Genomic DNA, 23,130 nt, shown 5'->3' with positions numbered 1-23,130 from the left:
AGGGAGAAATCTCCAATTGCACCCCATCCAGGCAGAGAAAACGTGTTTCCTACCCAGACACAGGATCTCTGTCTTGGAAGGATTGTATATATGGGTTGTATATCTCTAGGACCCTTGCAAATGGCAGAATCCATTGATTCCAGGAGACAGCATTCTTCTCCTTCCCATTGACAAAATTTTCCACAAACTCTAATGGTGTAACGATTACAATACCAATGACAGTAAAAATAGACTGGAGATTATGATATGATCATATTGCAATTACATGTAACCTGGTTATCCCGTGTCCTAGTCTAACAGTCTAACCTAGCCTTTCTCAACTTTTTTACCATCGAGAAATCTCAGAAGTGTCGTGATCATGCAGAATATCTCATTTTTCTTGGAACGAATCTGCAAGAAGGTGGTCATTCTGGGGGTCAATGTCTTGCACGGTGCCCCTGGCCTTCATGATTAAGCTGTGTATCAAGCATGCATACTGTACAGTGGTAGAGTTGCCCATGGTGCTTTCATTCATTCATTCATTCATTCATTCATTCATTCATTCATTCATTCATTCATTCATTCATTCATTCATTCATTCATTTATTTATTTATTAGATTTATATACCGCCCTCCCTGAAGGCTCAGGAATGCCTTAATGGGAATGCCTTTTAATGGGAATGCCTTCTGAATTAATAATGATTCCTTGGACTTCCTTCTGACTCTGAATTCGCTTCAGGGTTTCTTCCACCCCAGCCATGTTGCACCTCCACACCTTAGGGAGCCTCAGCTAGCATCACAATCTTCGTCTCTTCAGCCGTGAGCGCACGCACGCTGTCCGCTGCTGGAAGCATAGCTGTGAACACGCTCACCTGGGGCCCCACCCCTTCTCACATCATCAGCCATTTTGGGAGGGGAGGTTGACATGACCATATATGGTCATATCACAGAAATTATTAACAAATTTTTTTAAAAATATATAAATTAATTAACTCCTAATCGTTTGGGAAACCATTCCCGGATCATGAAGACCCTGATTTCACAAAACCATGGTTGAGAAAGACTGGTCTAACTGCAGTACTAACTGCAGTACTGAATGAAAGAGGGGTATGGGCAAGACCCAGGTTCAAATCCCCACTCAAGCATAAAGCTCATTGGGTATATTTGGATTAGTCATACTCTCTCAGCTTAGCTTCACAGCGTCTTTATGAGAATAAGCAGAATGGGGAGTAGTAACATGGGTGCTGTCCTGAGTTCCACGGTGACCTAAAAATCTGGTGGATACGAGATCTGGACAGTTGCACATGTGAGTAGGGAAGATTTGGTTTGTATGTCTTCTTCTGTGCACCCCAACAGATTCAAGTTGTGTAGGGTTATACATAGATTGGAATTGCTGAAATGTCATTGCCCCCACTGTGCTGGAAACAAACAGCACGAACACAAGGCAATGAATCCCACCTCCATATTGAGTTATGTTCAGACTTCTGAATATATCTGACAAAAGCCTAAATGTACCACTGAACGAAAGAAAGCAGCTCCCATGGAAATAAATGCAGCAGTATCTCTCTCCCTCTTCTGTACCCTTTGTTTGCCTGCATGCCAAAAACTGGATACTCCCAATAGAGGAATGTCTCTGAAAATGAAGATAATTCTTTGTTTCAGCTCTCAAGAGAGACCAGTTTATATCTGCTCAAGCAACTGTAATTGATTTTTAATCAAAAGGCTCACATCTTCAGCTTTGTTCCCTATTCACAAAGCTCCTTTCCAGTGGAAATCTCTTCCTTTCCAGTTCTGTTGGATTGCAAGGGTGATGGCTGGAGTGTACCCCCAACCTCACCTGGCTTTATTTTTCCCCTCTGCCTGGTGATAGTCTCTGAAGGTACTTTTCTGTCCTTAGAAAGAAGATTAGCTGTTCTGTTCAGAAGAAGCAGAAGACAGATTTGTTGACCTCTGTGTGGCAAGAGGCTCTACCCTAGACGTTGCTAATTCTGGAAATCTGCCTGACCAGTCTAGTAATAGTAGTAGGTTTATTTAGTTGGTCATAAGCTGTGACAACCTTTTAGCTCATGGTGAGCACAGAAGCCCTGCCTGGTTGGTCCCTGAGGCTGAAGTATTTGTAGGGTTGTGCGTGGTGGTGCCTGAATTGGCTGTTCCAGGCCAATGCAACCAGCACCGTGGTGGTGGTGGTGGTGGTGGGGGAGGCACGGGCACTGGTGCACAACTCGGCACACACATACAGGCGCAAACCTCCACGCCTGCGTGTATGCCGACTGGTGCACCGGGGGCTGCGTCTCCCCTCTCCCCCGCGGTATAGTGTGGGCTGCATCTGGCTGGAACAGCTGATTCGGATGCCACCATGCACAACTCTAAGCAAGCAATGTTTTTTTTCCAAGACTGTCACATAAACACTACAGGGAGGGAGGGTTAGCTATCTCCTCATCTTTCTGTCTTCTACCCAGGAAATATTTCTGCTGTGATTGTTTAAGAAGTGCTTGACTCCTAGAATACAAACCCCATTGAAGAGTTTGGAATATGTCTTCTGGACGTTGGTCTTCAGAACCACTCGAGTCGAGTGGTACCTGAGAGACCAATATGGTTTTGGATATAAGTTTTCAAGAGTCAACTCTAGCTGTTCTTCTGGTCATAGCATCTATTCTTCTTCCAACTTCAGAGCTGGGCTTTGTTTAGTTTTTTTTTTAAGTGATATTAATCTGGGAAATTTATTTGGCATTCTCAGGCAAGTCAAATCATGTCACGTTAACTCACTAGAACAGTTTTGGACTGCTTTCAGACAAAACTGTGGGTCCTCATATTGTGGGAAACTTTCATATTCAGAGTTGACTAGATTTGTGACAGAGTCTAAAAGCTGGTGATTTGTGACTTTGCCCTGCAATACATAATTGGATTCAAAACCTTTTTGGGGTCACGGTGAGTAGTTAAGCAGAGGTGGTTTGCCATTGCTTTTCTTTGTGGAGCCTCAGATCAGGTCTACAGTGTGGCTTATTCATAACCAAGTGACCTGAGTTTCATTAAGGCAGGAAGTCCTCTCTGAGTTTGGTTTCATTCCGTTCAGATTGTGTGTTGAATGCTGAAATGCTTTACTTGAGACTAAAAAGGGGAAAAGGCAGGCTCTTGCCACATGACTGTTTTCCCACCAAGGTTTTGAGATGGGCCCTGAAAGCCCCCCCCCCCCCCACACACACACACATGCACAGTTTTTGAGATGCTGGCTGTGCTACCTCAGCTTCTTCTCGATGGAGGATGACATCAGCTGCTGTTCTCCTTGTGCTGGCAGGATCCCATGGACAAGGAGGAATGGCACCTGTGGTCCTTGCAGGTGATCAGTGGCAGCACCTAAGAGTAGCAGTTCCTTAGCCTGCTATTGTTTCTGTGTTCCTCCCCTAGCAAATACTGACTGTTTAGTAGAGACGCCTGCTTCTCGCTGGAGCCCTGGTTGTAAACTAGGCAATGTAAACAGCCACACCCCCTACAGTATCGTTAAAGCCTTCCATTTAAAATATAATTCCGTATAAAGCCAGGTGCAATTCAATAAAACATTTCCATAAACGTTAAAGGGCTCCTTGGAGAGAGAGAGCGCCTGCTGTTAGTAGCCTTACAGAAAAGAGTCTGGTCTGATCCAGGCTTGAGCTCAAGCTGTCACTGCTCCTGATAAATTTGGATGGTGTTTTGTTAAGGCCTTGAGTGCACTAATGGAAAAAAAATAACCATCACAGAATGTCAAACAGCAACTTTCCTAAAGGATTAGCAGAAGGTTCTTGCTTTCTCTCTTTGCATGTTGTGTTTTGGGAACAGCAATGCTTTGGGCTGCTGGGAACAAGAACTCAAAAGGCGGTGTTGGGCCCAAGCTTTCAAAATACAAAATTTGGGGTTGTAAGAGACTTTGAATGAAATCAGTGGTGTGAGGTCCAGTTTCACAAGGTTTTCTCCACTTTGGCTGCCAAACTGCAGCTTTTTGGGGTGTGAGAAGCATCCATCCATCATTCTCGAGTTATCCATCTTCCACTCTTTTGCATCCTTAATGCATTCTTTCTCATACTTGTTGTGATACAGTCTTCTCAGAAAGAGTTCAGTCCAAGCGGGTTAGCACATGGTCTGGAGAATGGACTGCAAGAGAGCTTTGCTCTGGTTTCCCTTGGATGAAATAACTTGTTGTGTTGTTCAGTTTGACAATATTGGTTGGGAAGCCAAAACTCTAGGAGTAATGCAAAATACTTTTTTTAATTTATAAAGCCTCCTGGGACATTCTGCCACTTAAGGCTCTCCCATTAGAGGATATATGGTCCTCTTTGAGGCCTGTGATCTGCTCTCATCCCCTGATTCTCTGGGACTTGACTAAAAATGCCAGAGGTCTTCCTGAGTCACGAGGGTTTGTTGACTATTAGCCCACTATTTCTGTTTCAGAAATATATAGAGGAACAACAATGGATAAGGATTTCTCGCTACACCAATTTGCTTCTTCATCTGTGTTACAGCTAAAGTCATTAACATCACTCCCCCTGAGGGTTGTCCAGTGCCTTATTGTGCTGGTTGTGATTCAGCCAGTGCAGTAGGGTCAGAGAAATGGGCAGCACCCCTCCACCTCATAGGCTTTCTAAGAGGTTCCCAAAAGCATTCTGTCAGATTTGGCTGGATGGAAGCTCTTTTAACGCATCTAAATGGCTGGGATTCTCTTTGAAGGGGACAGAGGACAAAGGGAGCAATCCCCTCTGTCTTGGGCAGATCCTACCATGCCAGGTTCTCCCCAGACTTTCTAGAAAATCACCAACTGGACTCCTTAGATCCCTCCCTGTTGCTTCTTGGAAGCTCACGAAGCCCCTCAGACTCCAGAGGCAGACTTTGCGGAGGTAAGGTGCTGGCATCCGCTGAATCATCATCAGCTTATGATCTGGCCATGACACAGGCTGGACTTTCAAGGCTCCATTGATCCAGAAGTAAAAACCATAAAGCCAGAAATAACATTGATGTAATGCCTTTATTAGGATCCAATCCAATGGCATGTAATGTGCCTGCTTTCGTGTTTCTCCAAACCCCTCATCAGGCCAGAATCTGCTAACACGTTGTTCTGTAGCCTCTGGCCAGTTGAAGAGATACAGGAAATATACTGTTTATATTTATATATAGAACGTAAATGGTTTTTATTGTGTTAACTTTTGCAAACTGCCCTGAGATAGTATGTCCAAGAGGGGCAGTATATCAACCAATCAATCAGTCAGCTAATATTATGTGTTATTGAGTTGGTTCCATTCATTTGTATCCTGAATTGACCCCCTATTATTATTATTATTATTATTATTATTATTATTATTATTATTATTATTATTATTATATTATACCCCGCCTCCCCCCGAAGGCTCGAGGCGGCTCACATAAACCCGTCCCCTAAAACCATAAAATGACAATAAAAATGACAATAAAAACCAATGATTTACAATAATTGTAACAGCGATGGCTTTAATTCATTTAATTCATTTGTACCCTGCCTGCTTTCCAGTGAGGTCCCAAAGTAGTGTATAGTGTTCTCCTCTCTTCCATTTTACACTTATTACAACCCTGTGAGATGGGTTAGCCTGAGAGTGACAGATCTAAGGTCTCCCAGCAAACCTCCCTGGCGTGGATGGGGATTCAAATCTAGTCTCCCAGTTACCCATCTGACACTCTTAATGGCCACACCTTAAGAGTGGCTTTCTGGTATTGCATGAAAGGTGCTTTTGGCCCTTCAGACCCTGAGTCAGAGTACCAGTGTGCCTTGGGTAAGTCTAGTGGGAACCCTTTTTCATGTATTGGGCGCAGTAGAATCTGGGATAGCTCCAGCGAAGCCATGAAGTCTGAGCCAATCTTGACAAAATGGCCTCTGCATGGATATTGAAATCCTCTGCGTCTCATGATCTTGGGCAGTGCTTCCCCACTGTTTTGGTCTGGTGACCCACTTGAGGGGAGGGGGAAGCCTGCACAAATCGATCAGTCTGGGACCTTCTGTGGAAGGTTTCACAACCCACTTCGGGTCACAATCCACATTTTGGGAAGTACTGGTCTAGCAGAATTCAACATCAGCTGTCTATGGTTTTTCTCTTGTTTTTAAATCAAGGCTTTTAAAGCACTATATTGTTAACCTTGAAAGCTGTAACCTGACTATATGGTAAACAACTCCTTGAGGGAAATGCACAACTTGAGATAAAGTTTTCTTATCTGACTAGTGACTTGGTTCTTCCAGAACAACATTTGAGTCCAATGGCACCTTTAAAACCAACAAAGTTTTATTCAAGGTGTGAACTTTCATATGCACGCACAGTTCCTCAGACAATGAAATAGGAATAATCAGAGTACAAATATAAGGAGAGAGGTGGGCACCGGTATTGGCCAATTTATTCATGATAATTGATAAGACAGGGAAAATTCCAAAGGGTTGGGAGGTGGCAGTCATTGTACCCATACATAAAAAAGGGAATCTGAATGACCCAGCCAATTATAGACCGATAAGTCTACTAAATGTAATAAGCAAACTCTACGCAAAACATCTTCAGTGGAAACTTCGGGATTGGCTGGACCAGAATAATTTTCTGGCAGACGAACAAGGAGGATTTAGAGAGGGTTGTTCAATACAAGATCACTGTACAATACTTGATCATCTCGTAGTTAAATACTCTTCCAGCTCTATGACAACTCTGTATGCAGTTTTTGTTGATTTGAAATCGGCTTTTGACTCTGTGTCAAGGGAATTAATATGGGAGAAATTAGATAGATAAGCCTATTTTATTCTATTCTAACATAGATAAGCGTCTTCTATTTTTGATACGTGCTATGTATGAAAATACTACCATCAGAATTAAGTGTAATGCCCATGGTCATCTGACTAATTCTATTAAAGCAGGGGAGTTAAGCAGGGTTGTGTTTTATCACCCCTACTGTTTAATATCTTTAGAAATGATGATATGGTTGAACATTTTCGGAATAGTGAATTACATCCCCCCAGATTAGCTAACAAACATATCTTGCTACTGCTCTATGCAGATGACACTGTCCTGTTATCAAGAATGCCAAATGGAATGAGAAGGGCCTTGGTTCTACTGGGTACTTACTGCCGATTGAACCAGCTAGAGGTCAATCATTCAAAAACAAAGATTATGGGTTTTGGTAACAAACCTAAAACATATATATGGCATCTCAATTCATCACCCATAGAACAGGTCAGATTTTACAAATATCTGGGTGTACTATTCCAATCAAATGGCCGTAAAAACTCCCATATATCATATATTTCCTCAAATGCCCAGAGAAGCTCAGGTGCCATTCAGAAATTCTTCTGACACAAGGGTGGGCATAATGTTCCCGCAGCCCTTAAGCTGTTCAAGGCAAAACCTCTAGCATAGGTGATGTATGGGGCCCCATTTGTATAAATGCCAATATTTCCAGCCTAGAAAAGACCCAGGCTAAATTTTTAAGATCCCTGCTCCATGTACCAACCAGCATTTCCAATGCTTCAATCTGGGTGGAAACAGGAATGTATTCCGTCCAGACAAGAATATGGATATGTACGTCCATGTACTGGTTAAAATTGCTTTTTTTCCACAAAGGGTTTGCTTTACCTAATGATGTCTGAATCATTGGTTGTGCCATGGATATCAACTCTTGAGAAAAAAACTTTGCTCATATGGTCTATCCAAACAGTTAATACTGTCTCTGGGTTTCAACCGAGCAAAGGAAACGATAAAACAAAGAATCCTAGATATCCATCGCCAACAGGATTTCAATCAAGTAAAAAATCCACTTTTTCCAATGCCTCCACTTAATAATTTGAGGCCATTACCTTATTTATCTAATCTTGTTTTCCCATAACATAGGTGATCATTTACTCTCTTACGATATAACATGCTCCCATCCACTTTTAGGGAAGGCTTATTCAAAAAAATACCCATCTGTGATTGTTTATGCATCTGCCAGGATGGGAGCATTGAGACATCTGAACATGTATTACTCCAGTGTAGACTATATGATCAATTCAGGGGAGAACTTATACCTTCCCTACAGAATAAGCCCAACTCAGAGGCAATCACAGACATGTTGTCAGACAAAAGCACAGAAATAACTTCTGTTGTGGCCAGATTTGCTTGAGAGCTATCAAAACAAGGAAGACCTGGGTGGATTCGGAGCAACTTAGGTAGAGATAGTCTCAATTGCTTGAGATAATGCTTGTGAGTTTTAAAACCAGAATGATTCTTATAGCTTTCCAGGTCCATACTGAACCTGTTTTTATCTTCTTTTATAATATTAGTTATCAATGATTCTTTTGTATCGTTAATGCCAGATGTTTATATGTATCTTGTAATTTGACTACTGGTCTAGTACCGTAATAATAAAGACTTGATATAAGGAGAGAGTAAATTAGTAAATGCTGTTTACTCTCTCCTTATATCTGTACTGTGATGATTCCTATTTCATTATCTGAGGAAGTATGCATCATACATAAGCTCACACCTTGAATAAAACTTTGTTGGTCTCCAAGGTGCCATTGGACTAAAATTTTGTTCTCCTACTTCATACCAACACAGAGGAACACTAAAGCCTTCCAGGACATTCAACGAGGGATCTGAAAGTATCTGTTTTATTACAAAGGAACTTCAAGAACTGGCTAGAAAGAGAGACTGCAGAAATGCAAGTTATTACAACACTGAAAACTATGACATACCCAGGACTCAACAAGGACATAGGTTTTTTATCTCACTATGCATGCTAACCTTGTTTAACTCGTGTATCCACATTCCGCAAAATTTATTTTATTGGGGACAATGTGACTGTAAGGGGATGGTAATATGTAATGGGATTTTGAGTTTAACTCCCTGGTCTTGAGATGAGATATTGCCAGCACAGAAATTCACTGGCAGGAATGTTTCACACTTGTATGGAGACAGATGGGGCCAGTAGCATATGTTGAGATGGGAGCCATTGATTAGTGATCCCCAACCTGTGGGCCGTGGACCACATGTGGTCCTTCGACTAATTGGAGGTGGGCCCCGAAGGACGCCTCCCCCCCCGGCCCTTTACTTCATCCCCCCCGGCCCTTTACAACACACTTTGGGTGTCATTGTCTCCCATCACTCCCAGATGGGACTATCTCATTGCAGAGAAACAAGCTCAGGGTTCCCAGTGATTTGTCATTGTCATGAGTTAAAATTTCCATGAAAATAAAATGTTCCTTATGTTCATTGTTGTGGCATGTCTGTATCTTATTTTGAAGGGATGTTTAAACATTACCATAGCGATCAGAGAGCGTTAGGGCAGTGGTTGGGAGTAGAGGAGTAAACTACTCCCCCCCCACCAGGCCTGAGTAAAAGGCGTTGAGTGGTCCCTGGTGAGTGGTCCCCGGTGTTGAGTGGTCCCCGGTGATCAAAAGGTTGGGGACCACTGCCCTTGATCACTGACAGACCGTTTTATTTCTCCTATGTTTTTGTTAACTACAACTGAATTCGAGGGGACTGATTGGCTGTTTTGGCAAAGAATTATGCTATGGCTGTATTTGGATGTGTGACCCAGTTTGCTAATTTAACAGAATTAATGTTTGCTTTTTATTGCCACTGTCATGATGGAAGTCCATAGTCTGAGGAAGAGTGTTTGCACTCGAAAGTTCATGCCTGGAATAAATCTCTGTTGGTCTTAAAGGTGCTACTAGACTCTGATTTTATTGTGCCACTTCAGACCAACACGGCTACCCATTTGAGGCTACCCCCTTGCGTATGTCTTTATGGAAGGCATCGGTCAGGTGCCTTCCTGGTGGCCAGTAGAGCCCACATTCACCACCTTGCCAGTCTAGTGGAAAGGTCTCCCCTCACAATGTTGTTTCCAAACCTGGGGAAGTTCATTCCTGGGGTCAGGAGATATGCTATAATCATGTGAGTTGGGAGGCTCCAGGGAGGAGGAGGAGGGAAGGAGTGCTGCAAGGAAGGGAAAATGGGGCAGATCTATTATCATTGTGCCTGAAGATGATGGGATCATTTTCTCCCAGGAATAAGCAAGTCTTCGATAAAACTTTATATTTAAGTGGTTATTACAGCTTATCGGCCATGAGCTGTGGGAACAAGCATGGCTGGAAGTGGAATTTCAGTTGTCCTTGAAGAAAGCCGAATAGTTACAAGAATGTCTGCCTCCCTTTGAGGGGCAGAATATTTGAGTTGTTTTCACTCTGTCAAAATATTTTATGTGGGAAATGGTTAACTTTTGGGATGCCTTTCAATATTGCCTTTAAAGGCACAAGATCTCTAATGTGTTTCTTTAAAAGAGTGGGGAAATTCCATGGATGATTTATGAGGCAACCTGGATGCAATGCCAGAAGAATCTTGTTGAGCAGCCATGCATAGCTAGGTTAATGTTTTTATTAGTAAATAATTGTGCTATGAGCAGCACTATGTACAACTGAGGAAGGCCTCTGTGAAGGGAGACCTGCACAATGCCCTCTAGACATGTGTTGAGATTTGCCCTCTGTCCAAGAAATCACCCCCACAGCCCCCTCTGTCCTTTTGTGGAAAGCCAGCTGCAAACTCAGACCTGGCAGGACGGAGGGGCCAGAAGGGGAGCCATCCAGCTCAAAAAAAACAGCATATGTGAAAGCCTCAAGCTGAAGTAAGACAACGGCTTACCATTCCCTACCTTGCTAGAATGTTATTTATTTATATAATAATTCCTAAGTTACCAGGAAGACGTTTTGTTATGCTTATCTTTTCAGAGCTAGGAAGGTAAAGGTAAAGGCATCCCCTGTGCAAGCACCGAGTCATGTCTGACCCTTGGGGTGAAGCCCTCCAGCGTTTTCATGGCAGACTCAATGCGGGGTGGTTTGCCAGTGCCTTCCCCAGTCATTACCGTTTACCCCCCAGCAAGCTGGGTACTCATTTTGCCGACCTCGGAAGGATGGAAGGCTGAGTCAACCTTGAGCCAGCTGCTGGGATTGAACTCCCAGCCTCATGGGCAAAGCTTTCAGACGACTGCCTTACCACTCTGCGCCACAAGAGGCTCATAGCTAGGTACTAGTTATGAAAGATGTTTAGGGACTACATCTTGCCCATCTTGTAGTCTTGCCCAAGATTCACTGGCAGTCTTCAAGCAAAGGTTGGATACACACTTTTCTTGGATGCTTTAGGATGCTTAGGGCTGATCCTGCGTAGAGCAGGGGGTTGGACTAGATGGCCTTTATGGCCCCTTCCAACTCTATGATTCTATGATTCTATGATTCTATGTAGGGGCGAAGTCCCAATGTGGCGAAGTCCCAACCATGTGGACTGAGACAATGATGAACTGCAACAATGTCAAGAAAAGCTACCTGGTTTCATATTCTACATTTTGAATATACTGAACCTGATTTCTAGAGACACATCAAATCTAATCGGTCTTGTGACCTGAAGGGCCATAACAGGGAGGAGGAGCAGCAGATAAAGTCTCCATCCTTGATACGCAGTAGCTCAAACTGCGAAGTAGAGACAGATTGCTCCCGTACTAGCTGTAGGTGCATCAGTCAACTGGAGCCTCTGAATGCTAGTGCAGGTACAAAAGGCTAAACATAGGAGTCCACCTAGCAGGTGAAATGCTTAAGAGCAGGAGTTGTGGTGGCCTCATAGGAATTGTAGTCCATGAACATCTGGAGAGCCACAGTTTGGCCACACCTGTCTGTGTTGTTCCTCTCATGGTGGCGTCAAGCAGAGACCTCGCTTGAGCTGCAAATTTTGGATGGGGAAATATATTCCGCTAAGCTTGACACAGATGAAGTGTGGGAACTTATTTAACCTCTTTTGTTTAAATACCAGACCATAATATCATTTTCCTTGGTATTTATGCCATCACCACTACCCCTTGTTTACAAAGGGAGGTTGGAGGGAGGGATATGGCAGGACAACCTGCTCCAAGTAGGACTCTACGGTTGACATTTGTATCTTGAGGATGACATTTCATTATTGCAGTAGTTTCCTTGCTTTTCAGAAGAATTGTGAGTTGCAGGAAGTTCACGGTGCAATCCTGCGCAGGGCTACTCTAATGAAAGCCTATGGAAACAAGCGGGCTCCAGCTGTTATAACTCTGCATAAGATTCCACTGCAAGAGTTCTACCCTTGCTTAGATCTCTATGTCACTTGCTTTTGCTACTATGTTCCTGGTTTGTACTTGCTCAAAGCAACGCTCACCAAATAATCAATTATGTTAAGACTCCTATGAAACATCCTTATCCATGGTTCCTCTATATATTTGTGAAACAGCCTGGGGGGGGGGGGGTGGAACGTGTCTGGCTATTGAAAATGGAATAGGGCCAATCAGGGTGCAGCCAACAACCCATGATGTCCTGATGGATAAATTGAAGGACTGCAAACTGGATTTTCAGATAGTTAGGTGGATAGGGAATTGGTTAGAGAACCGCACTCAAAGAGTTGTTGCCAATGGTGTTTCATCAGATTGGAGGGAGGTGAGTAGCAAGGTACCTCAGGGCTCGGTGCTCGGTCCGGTACTTTTTAACATATTTATTAATGACCTAGATGAGGGGGTGGAGGGACTACTCATCAAGTTTGCAGATGACACCAAACTGGGAGGACTGGCAAATACTCCAGAAGATAGAGACAGAGTTCAACGAGATCTGAACACAATGGAAAAATGGGCAAATGAGAACAAGATGCAATTTAATAAAGATGCAAAGTTTTGCATCTGTTAAGTGAAAAGTTCTGCATCAAGTTTCCTCCGAGAATGCTGATATTTGGTCCGCTGCAGCCTGAAGGGGCACAAACACCTTTCCTCCAATATTCTGGACCTGGCTTTTTTATCATACCAGTTACTTTAGTTGGTTTGAGCTTTAGCAAGGTGCTCCCCTGCCACTGTCATCATTTCTTTCAACCTCTCCCTGAAAGAAAGAACATAGTCCACCACTGATTGCTTAGTCTTATTATTATTATTATTATTATTATTATTATTATTATTATTATTATTATTCGATTTATTGCCCGCCACTCCCTTGCGGCTCGTGGCGGGTTACAACATTCTAAAACCCCATAAAATCCAGTTAAAACAACTACAATCCAACAATTATTAGTTAGCAAGCTAACCCGGCAAGATTGGCTAGTCCACTACCCTTTTCCCCTACTAGCAGGTGGAGAGGGGATATTGGTGGTACCCATCTCTAATCCCAATCCCAAGTCCTGGGGGGGGCATAGATGTTAGCCTTGGCCTCAACCATAAACCTGGCGGAAGAGCTCCGTCTTGCAGGCCCTGCAGAACGATGGAAGATCCCGCAGGGCCCGCAGCTCACCCGGGAGCTCATTCCACCAGGCAGGGGCCAGGACTGAAAAGGCCCTGGCCCTGGTCGAGGCCAGGCGTGCTTCCCTAGGGCTGGGAAAGTCTTGGAGACTTTCTCCTCCCAGTTCTCTTTTACTTAATCCAGGGGACCTCGAACTTTTCTCCCAAACATAAGCTCAAAGGGGGGAAACCCGGTTGATTCCTGGGGAACCTCCCTATAAGCAAACAGCAATTGAAGTAACTTTTCATCCCACTCCTGTGGATGAGTTTCCAAATACGCTTTTAACATCCCCTTCAGTGTTCCATTAAACCTTTCAGTTAACCCATTAGTCTGGGGGTGGTACACTGGTCTTCAAGTGACTCACTTCACAACATCTCCACAAATTTTTCATTAAGTCGGCTAGGAAGTTCTGACCACGATCTGTTAAAATTTCAGAGGGGAATCCTAGCTGACAGAAAATTTTCATCAGGGCTTCAGCCACAGCTGGAGCATCAGTTGATGCTAGGGGCACAGCCTCTGGTCTACCAGGGTCAAGATGTACCGCTTCCCTCTCTGGGTTGGCTTAGGGAAGGGTCCCACAATGTCAACACCTACCCTCTGGAAGGCTTCCCTTATAATCAGAAGGGATTGGACTTACAGCCCCCCTTCCCCACTCGTTGACAGGTCAGGCAAGTCCTACAGTATTCCCTCACATCCTGGGTTATGTGCGGCCAATAAAAATTAGCCAGCAGCCTCTGCTGAGTTTGTTAACCCCTAAGTGTCCTGCACGTGGTATATCATGGGCTAGACCCAGGAGTTCCCTGCGGTACTTCTCTGGGACCACCAACTGCTTTACCACATGTTTGGTGTGTGATTCTCTCCCTGGCCACCACATCCTATACAGTCTTCCTTGATCCCATATTATTTGCTCGGAGGAGTCAGCAGGGTTCTCCTCCTGTTTCTCTGCGGTCTGTCTAAGGGACTTTAAGCTGGGGTCTTTTTTAGTCTCCTCACAAAACTGCTCTGGATCACCCAAGCTCTTAGCTGCCTCTAGCTGCCTCTTCCCTTGCATCCATGCTTACAGTATCCTCTTCTCTGAGGAAGTACCTCCTCTACTGTGTCACTTCCTGGTATGCTAACGGGTCAAGAGTTGTCTCCAACTAGGAGCATCCCCTATCCCTGGATCAGCAAGAGGTTGGACTCCTCCCCCTAGGGATACCTGGTCTCCCTCTCTGTCCATTTTCCATTGAGGCTCTATCTCCCCTGGGAGAGTCTATTACACCAGCAGGCTGCCCCAAAGTGGACAGGGTCCCTCCCCCTCAGGGCTTGAATTACCTTGATCCTCTTCCTTGCACCTCTGACTGTGGGTCAACACATTTACTGAAAAGTGGCCAGCCAGGAGATCCCTACCTAGTAACACTGGATAAAGCAGGTCCTCTTTCACCCCCATCTACTTGAGGTGAACCTTCCCCCTCCATTCTAAGGGTAGCCTTAGCACTGGCACCGTCTGAAATCCACCACAAGCCCCCACAATTTTGATGATCCTGTTGGGCACAAAATCAGAATTGGAAACCAAATCAGCCCACATCAAAGAAACTGAAGAACCAGTATCCACATATCCCAGCACTAGTTGATCTTTTACCCTCACTGGTTACACAAATTCAGCCCAATCCTCAATTGATTTCATTGTGGCAGAGGCATTCATGCTGAATCAGTTCCACTTTACTTTCCTTCACCTTTTGGGTAGCTAACACTTCAGAAGGGTTTTTAGGAGACTCTTTTGGTAGCTTAGGACAAACAGTTTTGAGGTGCCCCATTTCCCAACACTGGTAACATGCTCGCCCAGCGGGTTGATTTCTTTTGGGTGTTTCCAATTGGTTCTTACCCCCAACTGGGTCAAAAATTTCCTTCCTCCTAGGAGGAGGACTTGGCCGTCCTCCCTACTGAAACCTGCCCCCTGTCGAGGTTTTCCATTCCATCCCTTCCCTGTTAGCTACCAGCTTGTCTGCCACGTCAGTGGCCTCAGCTAGTGACTTGGGCACTGATCAAACAATTTAGCTCCTGGGGTAACTTGGCATAAAACTGATTAAGGAGCATAAGTTGGGCCAACCCTTCCATATCACTAACTTTGGTTTCAGTTAACCACCTTCCCCATGCCTTCTTCAGTTTAGCCCAATACTCCATATATGATTTACATGCCATGACCTTTGTTTTCTTGATGTTGAGTTTCAAGCCAATTTTTGCATTCTCCTCCTTCATCCACATCAACAGGCTCTTTAGTTCCTCTTCACTTTCTGCCATTAGAGTGGTATCATCTGCATATCTGAGGTTGTTGTTATTTCTCCCTGCAATCTTGATCCCAATATGTGACTCCTCTAATCCCGTCTTTCTCATGATGTGCTCCGCATACAAGTTAAATAGGCAAGGCGACAGTATACAGCCTTGCCATACATGGCATCCGGCCCTCTCAATTCCTGGCAAATAGATGGGGAAGAAATTGAGATAGTGACAGATTTTGTTTTCCTGGGCTCCAAGATCACTGCAGATGGGGACTGCAGCAAAGAAATTAAAAGATGCTTGCTCCTGGGGAGGAAAGCTATGGCAAATCTAGACAGCATCCTAAAAAGCAGAGATATCACCCTGCCAACAAAAGTGCATTTAGTCAAGGCTATGGTATTCCCAGTTGCAATGTATGGCTGCGAAAGTTGGACCCTAAGGAACGCCAAGCGTCAAAGAATTGAGGCTTTTGAAATCTGGTGCTGGAGAAAACTCTTGTGAGTCCCTTGGACTGCAAGGCAAACAAACCGGTCAGTCCTAGAGGAGATCAGCCCGGACTGCTCCTTAGAAGGCCAGATCCTGAAGATGAAACTCCAATACTTTGGCCACCAGATGAGAAGGAACGACTCCCTGGAGAAGAGCCTAATGCTGGGAGTGATCGAGGGCAAAAGAAGAAGGGGACGACAGAGAATGAGGTGGCTGGATGGAGTCACTGAAGCAGTTGGTGTGAGTTTAAATGGACTCCGGGGAATGGTAGAGGACAGGAAGGCCTGGAGGATCATTGTCCATGGGGTCGTGATGGGTTTGACCTAACAACAACAACAATTACAGTGGGGAGGGGTTATTTAGGTTAATTGACTGAAGCTTCAGTATGGGAGGCTTGTCATAAATTTGAAACAAGTATTAATACACACCCTTGACCAAGAGTGCAGCATCTTATACAGGTTGCCATGTTACAAGCAGTCAGTTGGACAAGCCCCATGTAGCAAGTCATAGTAAGATCCTCCAGAACTAGTTCTGCTGTTACTCCAGAGAGAATGGGCTGAGTCTGTTCAGCCCTTTTCACATAACAAAATTCATCCCAGAGCAGTGCTGGAATTGAGCAGCAAGGCTGATCTGTGCTCACCTAGGTGTGACGACTGCTGATTCCAAGGGATAAATGTAGAACAAGCGGCACCCTCCCCCCAGCATTGGGGCGTGGAGGAGGAGAGAAGCTCAAAGGGTGTTGTTTTTACATTCTGTGGACTTGTCCTTTGGACTCAGCTGCATGAGTAAACCTGAGCAAAGTCAGTGCCTCTATGAGCAGAACGGGCAGCAGGCAGCCTGCTGGGCAGTGCTCACTTGGGCTGACACCCTGATGGACTGTTTTGCTCCGTTGCAAGGGGGAGGGCATAGTTCAGGAAGCAGGAGACAAAGCACACTGATTGTACCCCTCAATTTTAATATTCCAATTGTATTATCCCACCAAGCTTCTGTGATTCCTATTAGGCCATAGCCCCCTTCCTCTATTACGACTACTAGTTCCTCCTGCTTGTTTCCCATACTCTGTGCATTGGTGTAGAGACATCGTAGTCCATCTTTTGTGTGCCTCATGGTTTTGGTTTTTGAACTTCCTTGAAAGCTAGTAATTCCCTGCTTATGTTGTTGTTATTATTATTATACCGCCCTCCCCAAAGGCTCAGCGTGGTTCACATAAAACAGAACAGAAACAATACAGATAACTTAGATTAACAGTAATGAATGAAGTGAAACAACAAGCAACATGGAACTGTAGAAGAATTAAACATTACTCATACTGATAGTTGAGTGGATTGGGCAGAAGTGCAGTGGGTGCCATAGGAGGGGGCTGAGTAGGAGGGCCCTTGGGAAGTGGTGGTTCAGTTTGACCTCAACCAAATGCCTGGTTTAGGACCTCCCTTTTGCAGGCCCTGCGGAAGTGTTCAAGTTCCGTCAGGGCCCTGATCTCCCCTGGGAGCTCGTTCCACCAGGTGGAGGCCAGGATGGATGGTTGAGGCCAAGCAAGCTTCCATTGGGCCAGGGATCACCAGGAAGTTGGAATTGCTAGAGCGTAAGGCTCTTTGGAGGATTTAAGCAGAGAGGCAATCCCTCAGGTACACTGGGCCCATACTGCGTATGGCCTTAAAGGTGATAACCAGAACCTTGTCCGGAAGCCAGTGCAGTTGCTGGAGGTGGGTTGAATGCGGGAACTCTGAGGTGTTGTTGTGAGGACCCTGGCGGCTGCATTCTGGACTAGTTGCAGTTTCCAGATCAAAGTCAAGGGCAGGCCTGCGTAGGGTAAGTTGCCGAAGTCCAGCCTAGAAGTGACTGTCGCATGGATCACTGTGGTTAGGTGTTCCGGAGCCAAGTAGGGCACTAGTTTGGCTTGGCAAAGGTGGTAGAATGCCAGCCGTGCTATCGTCGTGACCTGAGACTCCATTGAGAGGGGGGCATCAAGAATCATGCTCAGGATCCTGGTGGAGTGGGCCACTGATCACTGTACTCCATCCAGGGTGAGTAAGCGTGCTTCCTCGCTTGAGTCCTTCCTACCCAGCCACAGGACCTCTGTCTTTGAAGGACTGAGCTTCAGACGGCTCTGCTCGAGCCATCCCATCACTGCTTCCAGGCAGCTGGCTAATGTTTCTGGGGGTGAGTCAGGGCGGCCATCCATCAGGAGGGAGAGGTGGGTGTCATCCGCATATTGGTGGCAACCCAGCCCAAACCTCCGCACCAGTTGAACAAGAGGGCACATAAAGATATTGAATAGGATTGGAGAGAGAATTGCCCCTTGAGGGACTCCACATTCCAGTTAGTGACGGCTTGATGTGCTCTTTCCTAGTGCTACCTTCTGGAGGAAGAAGATCAGCCACTGAAGGGCGGTTTCTCTGATTCCAGCATCAGTGAGGCGGTGAGCTAGAAGCTCATGATCGACCATGTCGAATGCTGCTAATAATGCAAGCAGTGCCGACCCACCCCAGTTCAACTGGCAACGGAGGTTATCCGTCAGGGCGACTAGCGCTGTTTCTACCCCATGGCCAGGCTGGAAACCTTAGTGGGATCAAAGCTTCTAGGATCAAAGCTTCTTCCAAGTATACTGACAATTGGTCTGCAACAGCCTTTTCAAGCAACTTCCCCAGAAACGCTAAGTGTGAGATGGGGCGGTAGTTGGAAGGCTGTCGCGGGACCAAAGATGTTTTTTTGAACAGAGGGCAAACCACTGCCTCTTAACCCTTCTGGGAATTCTCCTGTCGAGAGGGAGAGATTGATTATCTTCAGGAGAGGGGCTACTACTTTTCTATCAGTTGTTTTTAGTAACCATGAAGGGCATGGGTCTAAGGAGCAAGTGGTTGGCTTCGCTGCCTTTAGCATCTTGCCCACTTCGGTCAGCATGAGTCATCTGAAGTTACTCATTGTACTCTCCAGTGATGGCCAAGGGGCTTCTAATTCACTTTCTGTCTCCAAAGTTGGAGGGAGGTCGTGGTGGAGTATCAAGATTTTGTCTGCAAAGTGGCTCGCAAATGCCTCACAGCTGATGTCCAATTGGTTATTATTTTGACGCCTTTCCTCTAGGGCAGTAAGAAATTGAACTATCCTAAATCATTGTGCTGGGCGTGAATTAGCAGACGCGATTTCTGTCGAGTAAAATTTGCATTTTACTGACTTCATTGCCATCTCATAGGCTCTTAACTACATTCTGTAAGATGTGCTTGCATCTTTGTCCTGAGTCTTCCTCCAGATTCATTCTAGTCATCTCAATTCCCATTTCTTCTTGCGAAGCTCCTCGGTGTACCAAGGAGCCTGCTTGAGATGGGGGTGGAGAGGACGTCGAGGGGCTATCTTATCAATGGCAGCCAGAATTCTGTCATGCCAGTCACTGACCAGACCATTTAGAGAACTGCCTGGAGGGATTGGGTCCCGCAAAGCGTTCAGGAATCCAGTTGGATCCATAAGACTCCACGGGCGAGCCAAAATCTGCTCAACGCCCAACTGAGGAGGGGGTGGCAGCTTTAGCCGGGCCTTTGGGGCATAGTCTGACCATGGCACAGGCTCAGCTGAAACCAGATCCACATTCAAACCCACACCAAAAATGAGGTCCAGGGTGTGGCCTGTCTGATGGGTAGGACCAACAACAAACTGCAAGAGCCCTAGTGTTGCCATAGCTGACACCAGATCCAGCCCATTTCTAGAGGGTGGCAGATCAGCATGGACATTAAAGTCCCTCAGATTTAAGAGTCTGTGGAACTGTAGAATCCAGGCCGCTATCTCCTCTAGCAGGGCTGGCAGGGTGTCTGGAGGTGCGTTGGGTGCAGGGTACACCAGCCAGACAGCCATGCTCTCGGTTGAGTCCCACCCGAGGCCTACACACTCAGTTCCTGGAATTGACTGTGTGGGAAGAGCCCTAAAGGAGAAATCCTCACGGAGTAGGATTTCTCCCCCCCTCCCCACCCAGCAGTCTGAGACTGACAGAGAACTCGGCAGGGGCTAGTTCTTTGAGGGCAACTGACTCACCTTCCCTGAAATGTTACATAAGCAGGGAACTACTAGCTTACAACGAAGTTCAAAAACCAAAACCATGAGGCACACAAAGGATTGACTACAATGTCTCTACGCTAATGCACAGAGTATGGGAAACAAGCAGGAGGAACTAGTAGTCGGAATAGAAGAAAGGGGCTATGACCTAATAGGAATCACAGAAACTTGGTGGGATAATACAATTGGACTACTAAAATTGAGGGATGCAATCTATTCAGAAGGGACAGACAAGAAAAGAATGGGGGAGGTGTAGCAATATATGTTAGGAATCTTTATACTTGTGAAGAAATACAGGTATCTAAGCATGAAAGTTCAGTTGAGTGTATTTGGGTAAATATAAAAGAAGTAGGAAATGAGAGTGGTATTATTGTGGGTGTGTGCTATAGACCACCATGCCAGTCAGAGAACTTGAATGAGATATGCAAGACCAAAGTACACAATTTTCAAAAAAGGGGGAATCGGTGGTCATGGGTGACTTCAATTACCCAGATATCTGTTGGAAGACCAACTCTGCTAAAAATGCAAATTCCGTTGAATTCTTAACTTGTCTTCATTTCCCAGAAAGTAGAGAGGGGAACCAGGGGGTGCTATTTTAGATTTGATTCTCATCAATAGGGAAGAACTGGTAGATGAGGTGGAAGTAGTGGGCGCACTTGGTAGCAGTGACCATGTGCTTTTGGAATTTTCAATTGTGGGAAAGAGAAAACCTTTACGTAGTCGTACGTATAGACTGGACTTCAAGAAAGCTGACTTTCACAGACTTAAAGGTATGTTGCGTAGAGTCCCGTGGGAGATAGGAGTCCAAGAGGGCTGGGAGTTTCTTAAAAGTGAAATACTGAAGGCTCAATCACAAACAATTCCCTTGAGAAGAAAAGATGGAGGGATCCTAAGGAAGCCAAGTTGGCTCCATAAGCAATTGTCAAAATATTTGAGGAATAAAAAGTTATTTAGGAAATGGAAGGAAGGCCTTACTACAAAGGATTATAAACAAATAACCGATAATTGTAGGGGGAGTGTTAGAAAAGCTAAAGCTCAATATGAGCTTAGTCTAGCAAGAAATGCTAAACATAACAAAAAAGGCTTCTTTACTTATATTTCAAGCAAGAAAAAGAATAAGGCCACCATAGGACCACTGCGAGGACAAGAAAGTGAAATTATAACAGATGATGAAGAGAGGGCTGAACTGCTTAACTCCTATTTCTCCTCAGTCTTCTCTTGTGAGGGAAATAGTGATCAGTGTGGCAAAAACATGGGGGATGGGAATGGTAGCCTAGGATCACTGTTGGAACAGTCCACAAAGGCCTATTTTCTTTAAATGAAACGGTCTTCTGGGCCAGATGAACTGCATTCAAGGATACTAAAAGAACTTGCAGATGTCATCTCTGAACCCCTGTCCATTATTTTTGACACTTCTTGGAGAACAGGTGAGGTGCCAGACGATTGGAGGCAGGCAAATGTTGTCCCCATCTTCAAGAAAGGGAAAAAGGAGGATCTGGGTAATTATTGACCAGTCAGCTTGCCATCTGTATCTGGCAAAATTTTGGAACAAATAATCAAACCCTCGGTCCTTGAGCAGCTGGAACTGAGAACTGTGATTTCTAAGACTCAGCATGGGTTTTGCAAGAACAAGTCATGTCAGACCAACCTTATCTCTTTTTTCGAGAAAGTGACTACCTTGTTGGATCAGAGGAATGCCATGGACATAGTTTATCTGGATTTCAGTAAAGCTTCTGATAAGGTTCCACATGATATTCTTGTTGACAAGTTGGTAAAATGCGGTATAGATCCTAATTCTGTCAGGTGGATCAATAACTGGTTGACAAATCGTACCCAGAGGGTACTTGTTAATGGTTCAGCATCTTCTTGGAAAAGAGTAACAAGTGGAGTACCCCAAGGATCTGTCCTGGAACCTGTGTTGTTCAACATATTTATAATTGATTTGGATGAGGGATTAGAGGGGATACTTATTAAATTTGCAGATGATAAACTGGGAGGGGTAGCAAACACAGCTGAAGACAGCAACAGAATACAGGATGATCTTGATAGGTTCGAGAAGTGGGCTAAACTGAATAAAATGAAGTTCAATAGGGACAAATGTAAAGTTCTGCATTTAGGTATGATAAACCAAATACACCAATATAAGATGGGAGAGACTTGTCTTGGCAGTAGCATGTGCAATAAGGATCTAGGAGTCTTAGTAGACCATACATTGAACATGAGTCAGCAGTGTGACTCAGTGGCTAAAAAGGCAAATGGGATTTTGGGCTGTATCAAATGGAGTATCATGTCCAGATCACGGAAGGCTTTACTCTGCTCTGGTTCGGCCTCACTTGGAGTCCTGTGTTCAGTTTTGGGCACCCCAATTGAAGAGGGATGTTGACAAACTGGAAAGTGTCCAGAGGAGGGCAACAAAGATGGTGAGGGGTTTGGGGACCAAGACGTATGAAGAAAGGCTGGGGGAGCTTGGTCTGTTTAGCCTAGAGAGGAGACGACTGAGAGGGGATCTGATAACCATCTTCAAGTATTTAAAAGGGTGCCATATGGAGGATGGAGCAGAGTTGTTCTCTCTTGCCCCAGAGGGACAGACCAGAACAAATGGGATTCAAAAGTAATTCCATCTAAACATCTGGAAGAAGTTCCTGACAGAGCGGTTTCTCAGTGGAACAGGCTTCCTCGGGAGGTGGTGGGTTCTTCATCTTTGGAGATTTTTAAACAGAGGCTGGAGAGCCATCTGACGGAGAGGCTGATTCTGTGAAGGCAAAGGGATGGCAGGTTACAGTAAATGAGCGATAGGAATGTGAGTGTCCTGCATAGTGCAGGGGGTTGAACTAGATGACTCATGAGGTCCCTTCCAGCTCTATGATTCTATGATTCTATGACCGAGGTCTCCGTCACGCATGCCCTTTGACTCCTTACAGAATCTTCTGGCTTGATCCAGAACCCAAGAGCCTTTGGTTTTTGTAGTATTCCTCTTGCAGGCAAGAACCTTTTATAGCACAAAGGCCCACTTAGCAGAAGGCGGAGCTAGCAGTCAGCTCCTGAGTCAGCTCCTGATATCCACTGAATTTCCTGAAAAACTCTTTCAAGGG

At 45.0% G+C, this 23,130-nt stretch overlaps 1 protein-coding gene across 2 annotated transcripts in view; it reads left to right on the top strand.

The window, feature by feature from the left end:
• INSR (insulin receptor) overlaps positions 1-23,130 on the top strand; it is a 93,758-nt gene that overhangs the window by 5,473 nt on the left and 65,155 nt on the right. The gene's annotated exons all lie outside the window — the stretch shown is intronic.

This window comes from Paroedura picta, chromosome 4, assembly GCF_049243985.1.
Source record: "Paroedura picta isolate Pp20150507F chromosome 4, Ppicta_v3.0, whole genome shotgun sequence".
In the NCBI taxonomy this organism is placed as follows: Eukaryota; Metazoa; Chordata; class Lepidosauria; order Squamata; family Gekkonidae; genus Paroedura; species Paroedura picta.
The sequence above is the reverse complement of the archived record's forward strand: the minus strand, read 5'-3'. Positions and strand labels throughout refer to the sequence as shown.